This window comes from Python bivittatus, unplaced genomic scaffold (assembly GCF_059951505.1).
Source record: "Python bivittatus isolate LINGU-HERP-01145 unplaced genomic scaffold, Pbiv_v1 ctg000840_np1212, whole genome shotgun sequence".
NCBI lineage: Eukaryota > Metazoa > Chordata > Lepidosauria > Squamata > Pythonidae > Python > Python bivittatus.
The window spans coordinates 26,389,149-26,399,052 of NW_028277113.1; the positions used below are offsets into that span (position 1 = coordinate 26,389,149).

General features: G+C 38.1%; 1 long non-coding RNA gene across 1 annotated transcript; it reads right to left on the reverse strand.

The window, feature by feature from the left end:
* Positions 1–1,194: 1,194 nt before the first annotated feature.
* On the reverse strand, positions 1,195–4,711 carry LOC148213718 (uncharacterized). The gene is made up of 3 exons (XR_015793998.1): positions 4,278–4,711; positions 3,039–3,271; positions 1,195–2,524 (listed from the first exon to the last, which is right to left on the reverse strand). It is a non-coding gene; the product is annotated as an uncharacterized LOC148213718 (long non-coding RNA).
* Positions 4,712–9,904: the final 5,193 nt, after the last annotated feature.

Below are 9,904 nucleotides of genomic sequence, written 5' to 3' on the forward strand. Positions count from 1 at the left end.
ATTAATTTGCTACTATAATATAAACAATATTTCTGGAAAAATGAACACTTTTTTTCTGGAAAGAAAAAAAGAAAAAATGACGAGGAATAACTAGAGGATTACAAATTGAGTCCAACTTCATCTTCCAACTTCATGAAATTCTGAAAATTGCGTGTCTGATTGAGCAATAAAAGTTTTCCCTGGCAATATCTTATGTGATAAAGAATGTTTCACTTCAAGCAGCAAATTTAGCTTCAACTTATAAAGTTTGACTCTTCCAGCTATATTACTGCAGAGTAAGGAAAGTAAATTTCAATATTTTCAGGAACATGAAAAGTGTGCTGCTGCATTACTGGGGATCAAGCTGTACTAGTCATGGTGGACAATCTTTGGTGATTACAGTTAATGGTTTTGAGAGACATTTTTAGCAGGTGAAAATGAATGCAACCAATCACACAGAGAAACAGAGCCACATTTATATTTTCTATTCTGAGTTTTGTCGACAGTAAAGAGATGACCTTGACAGAAATATGCAAGAACCGTTACCCAGGCAAAGAGGGCTGAAACATTCTTTAAGTCCTGGGAAACAAGATAACATTTGGAAGCAGATCTGACAAATGCCTCCCTGATTCACTGGGTTGTAAGGAGAAGAGGTAAAGCACAATCAGACTTGCAAGATTCTGTTATTATAGCCTGTCTCGATAAAGTATGGTTCTAGTCTTCCTGTAGAGTTGTTTTCTAGTCTGGTCTACCAAGTGGGATTTACAGGTTTTAATAGGGTTAGGTTTCTCTTTGCCCAATTTAGGCCTAGCTTAGAATCTATTTTCTAGTGTTGCCCATCTAAAAATGGCAGGAAGCCACAGATAGTATTTTAGCAATGAAGTGATAGGGATGTGAGATTTTAAAAAGGGAGGTTCACAGGGGCCTATTTATTATCGTCAACAGGAATTTGAAGAAAGTGGGAGCCTACACCTAAAATCCAAAAAGGGTAAATAAAACATCACAATGTGAAAAGCTTTCACGTGCCATAACTGCTCATGCCAACAAGATTTAGGAAGCAAATGCTTCTCCTAAATAGGATAATAGAACCTGCACTAAACATTTAATGAAAAACCCATATGCATAAAATAATGAAATTCTACCTATGTGTGTATAAAGGAAGACAAGACAGTGAAGTCATTTGTTATAATATTTATTCATTTATTGGCTGATTGATTAGTTTAATTATTTCTTTTACATTTGTTTTAGATATCACCCCCTTCTGATATTTATTAAATACCTGTCCCATTGTTCCATTTATTAGTTTTCAGGCTAATGACTTTTGAACCATTAAAGGAAACATATCCTATATAAGTTAAAACACATTGATAATATTAAGTAACAAACAGCACTCTACATTTAAAATCTATCTCAGTAAGTATGTATTTAAAAACTAAAAATCTGTCTCCCTGAATAATTTTTAAAAAATTATCTGCTGATGAAACTACATAAAATTTAAAACTAGTCTGGCCTAGAAACAGCTATATGATCCTCTCTTATTCCCACCAAATGTTCTCAGGCAACAGAGAAAATAAACTTTAACCAAGTCAGGCTGAAAAGGGAGAACACCGTCTCATACTGTGTAAATAAATACAAGAATTGGTATTTATTGTCTTGCTGGAACTAGAGACAGAGAAAGCATAATGCAGAAAGTATACACATGTTCCTTTTATTTTCCTAAGGAGCTCACAGTAACTAAGGGAACTGAACTGAACTTTGTCTTTGTTAGATAAACTGATATTGAAAATCCTGGCTCTCTCCACATGTTCAAATGTTGACTGTTCAACCTCCTTCCCCTGCCCCCCCCCCAAAAAAGCAGGGAATATACTGGCACTTTACAGGTTAATAAATTTATTGCATGATCCATTTTTGGTATTTTGCTGTGTTTCTTGTTTGTTGTTTTTATTAATATACAACTGAGGTCAACAAGCTTGGTTAATATGTTTGAACTTTTCCCTTCCTCCTCCATTCTTATATTTCAGAGGGAAATAGGGAAACTCTGTTACACTTCGAAGGGTCCTTTGCACATCCAGGATCAGTTTTTGAAACCAGTGGTCTGATACATGGTTGTATATGGTCCCAAACTCCATTCTGTGGTCTTCATTTGCTCTTCAGAAGTTGATGTCAAACTGGCTTAAAAAGCAAGGCAATTGTATGTAGAATCACAGAATCAGAGACTTGTAGATTCAGAAGGGATCAGGATCGTCCAGTCCAGCTCCTGTAACGGGCAGGAAACCCATTTAAACCATCCATGATGGTTTATGTCTGAATAGGTATATGTCTGACTAGTGTATGTCTGAATAGGAGGTCCAGGAATGACAAAACCCAAACCATTTTAAGATTCTGAGAGGCCCAGAGACAGAGTATTTGATAGTCCCCCGCTCCATTTCTTCTTGTTGCATTCTATGGCAATGTGATCCTTTTTCTCTCCCCATTAATTTTGTCTATTGAAGTCAGTAGTTGTCAGAGGTCCAAATCCAATAGCGCTGAATCTTCAGCACACGATCTGCCAATTTCAAGCAGGCAATAAGTTGTAGATAGAGAATTAAGGATTTATTCTGCCACCCCACTTTGTCTACCTCTGTGATTGCTCTTTGTCTTTGTGAATGCTAATCTGAAGTCACTTCCTTCTTTTCCCAGGGACACAAGCCTGGAGCACATGTTGGGCTTTCCTCCTCATAGATATTGCTAGCTAGGTGCTAGGCTTGGCTTCTCCCTTAATGTACTTCCTGCACATACATCTACTTTCTGTTCTAGTTACAAAATCTGTTTGACTAATCCTTGGTCAGATCAGATTCCCACTCTCAGGAACGTCCACATAGACAGACTATTTTAGCCTCCAACCTCCAGTTGCCAACTATTGGGAACATGTGAGGGAAATGAAATAATTCTTAGTATTATGTTTAACTTTAGTTTTTCTGCCTTGAATGACAATGCTGAGCCTTTTGATTATTTCAGTTACTGAATGATATTTGGGATGGAGAAATCAGGATGAATTCCATAAGGTGGAAACAGAATACCTGAAGAATATTTGAGTCAAGGGCTGCTAGGAGTTGTACTTCATCAACATTTGGAAGGGACAGCTTTCCCATCTCTTATAGTAAAATATATATCTGATATCTTCCCATCCTGGAGATCCTCAAGCAAGATCTTGCACATGCATTGGAAATGCTCAGTCTCTGCATTTGCCACATAGGTTGGTATGCAGAAGGTAGAACTAGAAGACCTCCAAGCATCCATCAAGCCTCTGAGTCTATGATTAACAAAAACAAAACAGAAATAGAACTTAACCTAGGAGAAATATCAGAAAAACAGGAACTGCTATGTATCCTTATATTGCCCTGAGCAGTTTCTCTGTTTTAAGGAATTCTTTGTACATTCCTACAGTCTTTGTATTCACAGTGGGGAGTTTATCAAATTCAGATCTATGTATCTAAACACACTTTTGTAATCATAGTGCTCTATCACCTCAGGCATAAACCAGCCTTACTTCAGACTTCCATGCAGCAGTATCTTTAATGCAGTGTTTCTCAACCTTGGCACCTTGCAGGTGTATGGACTTCAACTCCCAGAATTCCCCAGTTGTGCTGGCTGGGGAATTCTGAGAGCTGAAGTCCACATGTCTTAAAGTCACCAAGGTTGAGAAACACTGCATTGAAGTATGTTGAAAAGCATTAGCAGCAAAATAAGAGTCATCTTATCATGGCACAGAAAAAGCATGAATTAAAAAAATGAAATACAGTACTGTGCAAAAGTTTTAGGCAGGTATGAAAAAATGCTGTAAAGTAAGAATGTTTTCAAAAATATATCTTGTAATTGTTTATGTTTATCAATTTACAAAATGCAAAGTGAGCAAATTACAATATATATTTTTGAAAGCATTCTTACTTTACAGCATTTTTTTCACACCTGCCTAAAACTTTTGCACGGTACTGTATATTAGAAAACAAAGACTGAAAAGCAAAAATAACCAACCCAAAATTCTCTGACTCCTAGGAGGCAACATGCAGAAATGGATATAAAGACTGTTGTGATTCATAGGTCATTAGCAAGACTGTGTTAGGTACTTCCTATCGTAATTTAAAAGTGCTTTTGTATTCATACTATTTGTGACAATGTCAGTTCCTGCATCATTTTTTTTTTCTTTGTTAACAGAATTCATCATGATTCTTAAAGGGCCTAAGCATACGATTAAAGGATGGAAAAAAGCTGTTGGTGTGGATTTATTTAATTGATTCTGCATGAAAAAAATCACTTACCCCATCATATAGGCACCATGATGAAATACTGTATCCCCACATGCCTACTAAGGTCATGTAAAAAGAAAAAGAAGTTCAGCATCAGTCAAAATAAGTTGTTCATTCATGACAGGTCAATGCAAGTATTTATTTTAGAACAGGAAAAGTACAATGAAATCCATGGGTCTTAGTAACAAAGTTACATTCTGAAGTTTCCAAACACTTCGCTGTTGGCCACCTGTATTAATAATACTAATATGGATAGCATAACAGGTGAAATTGCAGGCAACCTGAGTAGATACAACATTTTCTCATAAAACTGGGTCAGGGCGAGATCCACTCCCAAAATTCAAGAAACACAAGAATGTTTTCCCAGTCTCAGGTCACTGGGATATCAGATGAGGAAATCAAATAGGAGATCTGTACTTTCCTTGTGAAATAAGCATATTATAAGCATGCTTTATGCCGTTAGACTATTTATCTAAACTAGAGAATCCCTGCTAATAAAATTAGTCTCAGCTATGAGTCTTTCCCAGCCTTGCCTCTTAAAATCTTATATTAACTGAAAATTCTTGATATTAAATGTGGGACATTATGCATTTAAATCCTACCAATAAATTATTGCCTTTTCCCCTGTATTTTGTTCAGGTTGGACTTCAATAAATTATTGAGGTGAAAATTCTCTAGGGCTTTAAAATAAATGAACCTCCAAAAATAAAAGAAAGAAGAATATGTAATCACTTTACTCATTGGTTATTAACGCTTCCAGGTTTATGTTTCAAACATTTGTTTTGTTTCTTATTTCTTTTCTCACCTGTTACTTTCTGAACTTATGTCTCCTGATTGTAACTGGGATGACAGAACCAATATCCTCCAGTTCTAAAAAGGTTTGAAGGTTCAGGACTCTTGTTTAAATCCAAGAAGAGATGAAAATCGGCACACAGCGCCCTCTGCTGGTCATTAGATTCCATAGACAATAATTTTTTTTCCCCTTTCTTGCACTTTTAGCTTTCTCTTTGATTTCTTTCCCTTCCTTTTCTTTTTCTTACTTTGTACTAGTTTGCATTCGTTTTATTTTCTTTTTTAAAATCTTTAATAAAATTATATTAAAAAAGATTCCACAGACATTAGTGTTTTACATTTTTGCAAGAAAAACAGCTGTCCTTTCCCATCTTAAAAAGTAGCCCATTGATGATTAAAGAGCAACAGAACTCCATGCTGCTTTTGCCATAGTGTCTTTCATTCCTACCTCTGTGGAAATTTTAATGATAAATGGTCTAAATAATCTAAAAATACTAAGTGATGGCAGCCACATCCTGGAAAAATGGTCATTTTTGACGCAGAAAGCAAACCAAGGCAACTTTTTCTGATTTCATACAGTGGTTTGTCACCACATACCCACACAGCCTGTTGGACTGTTGGACAGCAAATTACTCCAATTCTTCCTCCTTCTTTCCACCTCCATTGCTTTGCCCCTTCATTTCTGATTGGTGCCCCAAGATCCAGGGTTCTGATCCACCAATCAGAAAGGTGCAGTACTGTATATAGCCCAGTGTATTAATACACTGGGTTATAAACAGTAGTGCCCCTTTCTCTATGTTTTTCAAGCATAGAGAGCCAGTTCGGTGTAGTGGTTACAGCATCAGGCCAGAAATCAGGAGACTGTGAGTTCTAGTCCCACCTTAGGCCCAAAGCCAGCTGGGTGACCTTAAGCCAGTCACTCTCTCTCAGCCCTAGGAAGCAGGCAATGGCAAACCACTTCTGATATCTTGCCAGGAAAACTGCAGGGACTTGCCCAGGCAGTCGCCAGGAGTCAACAGTGCCTCGAAAGCAATAAACAAATACATTTTCAGGCATGAGTAGACTGTTTCCAAACTAGCTGGGAGCTAGCAAAATATTTTGTCCTGAAATGTTTAAGCAGTTTCCTTCTTTATGGCTTAGATTCTTTCTGCTTTTCTTTGCTTTTTTGCTGAGGATAGAGTAATGATTATTCTATTTTCTGTTGGATTTCAAAAGCAACTGTGAAGATGTCCATTTTGGAAAAGAGCTCTAGCTAACTATTAAGCCTAGGGAAAAAGAATGATTTACTCCTACCTCCACAAATATATTTTATTGCAGTATGTGTACATGTGTGTGTTTAGCCACAGTTCCTCACTCTATATCTAGGAGCCCCGCTGGAATTGCATTTAAAAATTGGACTTGGTGGCATTCAAATACAACTGTAGTAGGAACTTGGGCATCTGCATCACCAAGCTGCTTTCATGGCACCTTAAACTCCACCATTTTGGACACACATGCAATGTCATGAGGCACATACAAAAGGGGAGGAGCTAGTGTTGTGATACTCCTTTTGTCACATTGATTGGTTTGGCCCTCCCTTCCCGCCTCCCCCCTCCCCACTGATGCCACTGAATGGAATGACATTAGTTTAAAGACCCTCCCACACAGGAACATTTCTGTCTCCCAACCCTTCCAAGCCTTTTGAATTCCCTTCAGTGCTGCGCAATTCAGAATGTGGAGAACAGGTAGGATACACCATGAGCCAATCAGTGTGCTCCTTCCAGCTGACCAATAGGAGACTCAAAAAGGCCACCCAGTCAGAGCCTCACTCAACCTACTAGAGCAGTGTTGTCCAAACTTGGCCACTTTAAGATGAGCGGACTTCAACTCCCAGAATTCCCCAGTGGGGAATTCTGGGAGTTGAAGTCCGCTCATCTTAAAGTGGCCAAGTTTGGACAACACTGTACTAGAGGTCCTGAAGGAACAAAAATCCTCCTAGTGCAAAAAGAAAATAAAATACACTGATAGTTCCCACCTCATTTGCAGTTCCAGAACACAGTTTGTTAATTTCGGTGTTTGATAATAACAACAACATCGAACAACAACATCTGCCTATCCCAGGTCCTTGGGAAGGACTCGATAGGTGGATAAAAATGCTAAATCCAGTCTAAACATCTGGCTGACTGTGCAACCAACCATAATAATAACAACAACAACAACAACTTCTGAGCAGTAGTTATAAAGGGGATATGTGAAGGCATCACTCTTTTGTATTTAAAAACCTCTTGCCATATGATCGTGAAAGGATAGCATTCCATAATTTCGCAGCCAAACACTTTTTTACACTAACAATTGTAAACTTGGTTGTATGTTATTGAAGTGGCTGAAGTGGAAGAGAGGCGGAAATATATTTTAAACAATACCCACAGACATGAACTTTAAATAGGACACTGAATGTTATATTGGGGTTGGGGGGACAGAGGTGGTACTGGAACAATAAAAATTCCTTTATCCTTTTCTCCACAAAAAAGGAAAAGAAAAGTTGCTATTTTCTCACCCTATCCATGAGGTGGTTGTTTGAAAAACACAAGCAGTAGGCTGGCCTTTTGCACCAGCTGATTTACTGCCATAGAGAAAAGGGAAACAGACATTATCTCTTGTCAATTTCACTCTGACTCCCTTCACCTGGACTCACTGTGCATACAAGGGATCTATGCATGGATCTATAGTATGGATAGTCCTTGTTTAGCAACTGCCTCGGATAGCAACTGCTCACAAATATAATAATAATAAACAGTAATAAAAAAAATCATTTTCTGACCAATGCCTGCATTTACAACAACCACAGACTTCAGTGTGAAACTGATTAAGGTCTGGTCAATTTCAGGCAGCAGCAACCAGTCGGGGGATTCTAATCAACTAATTAAGGTCACAGAGCTGAGCTTGTTCACCTGCAGTTAGCACTTTTTCCAGATTGGTTGTGCTGTGGAGAAAAGCAGCTCAGGAAGAGGAAGTTTGTTTAAGCAATCTCTCTGCCCTGCAAGAGGGGGGGGGGAAAAAAGGGTCAGGCACAGGATACTGTACAAGAGAACTTTTTCTGAATGAGGCAGCCACAACCAGTGATCTTTGCAGCATCTGTCTCTCTCCCTCCCTCTCTCTCAGTCATATGCTTCTCTTAGCAACTGTGTCACTTAACAACCATTTTGCAGAAACCAATTGCAATCACTAAATAAAGATTACCTGTAGTCAAAACAGTCCCTTCCAATCCCAGTTACTTTTTAAAGTAGAATTAGAGGGATGGTGTGATTTATATAATGGTATGAAAAATAGGAAACAAAAACCTAGACAGTTGCTCTAAAGGGAAAACCTATGAAGCTGTCAAGGCATCTTTCCACTTTGAGGATCTGTGAACCAAATGCTAGACCAACTGATACCTGAGAACTTGGGGCACAGAATTAGACAAGGGTTCCTGCCAAAGGGAAAACAGGCTATCCCCAAATTCTGCAGAGTTTTACTGCTGCAAGAAGAATGATGGTCTTTTCTCTGATTTCAGATACAGCGCAATTGAATGAGAAATTATTTGGTTCAGTGGCCAAATGGAGACAATAGCATGGGAACATGCAATTCAGGAATTCATTTGGGACCAAAGCAAAACTCTTATGGAAGTGTCTTATAAGATAAATAGAAGCAAGCTGCAGTGAAGGTACATCTTCAGAGCCTATTCTTCATAATAAAGCCCTACTTATGTGAATAAATGAGAGAAAAAAAAGGTCCATATTCAGAACCAGATCCGAGGGTGATCTGTTTTACCTTTGGATTCCTCTGGCATTCATCATTTGGATTCCTCTTGTATTCATAATTTAATAGTTGTAAAAGGGTGAAACCACCATCTTTTCCTCATATTCTTACAATCAGTTAATATATTCTGACTCCATAGGAAGATTGTCCAGTATTGCTTCTATGGACAAACCTCTGTGAGGTCTCCAAAACATTGGAAAGCTATTTTTCACTTAGTCTAATTTAACAGCTTCAAGATTCACTGTGCCAAGTACTGGATAATTTTGGCAGGCACTGGACTGAAAAAGCTTTCAAGTGGCTTTCAAATGTTATTGACAGCATGTGGAATGGCACTATGAGCAGAGATTGTGAGTCACATTATATTTGCCACTTTAAAACTTGACTGAGCCTTTAGGCCTGGAAATCCAATGCTTAGCAGAAATGGACACAGCATCTGCTTGAAGTGATCAAGGCATGCAATTTGCCTCACCAGTGTGGATGGCCACCAGGCAATATACTTGGACTGGCACTCCCCTGGAAGTGAGGAAATGTAGTGTAGTCCTCAGTCATGTCTGTGTGAATGTGCTGGAGGGAACTGAGAATCTTCTTCCAGGAAACCTGTAATAACTCCAAGCTGGTCCTATTTATCAAAGTTTTAATTATCCTTTTGCTGTTTATTCCAAAGAAGAAGAAGAAGAAGAAGAAGAAGAAGAAGAAGAAGAAGAAGAAGAAGAAGAAGAAGAAGAAGAAGAAGAAGAAGAAGAAGAAGAAGAAGGAGAAGAAGAAGAAGAAGAAGAAGAAGAAGAAGAAGAAGAAGAAGAAGAAGAAGAAGAAGAAGAAGAAGATCTTAAACTTGTATTTACAACTTCTTTTGCTAAGGATTGAAGGAAACTCACCCGGTGCTATAAAACTTGTCAATCCAAAGGTTCCTAATAGCTGAAAAGTAGTTAACAAGCAATTTCCAAAAGCAATTAGAAAAGGAAGCATGTGAACTTAGTGTCCTTTCAAAGGCACCAACTGCGGTTTGAGAAATTTAGAAGGTTCTAAAGGTTCTAAGCAATTTAGCAATTTAGAAGGTTCTAAAGGGGGAA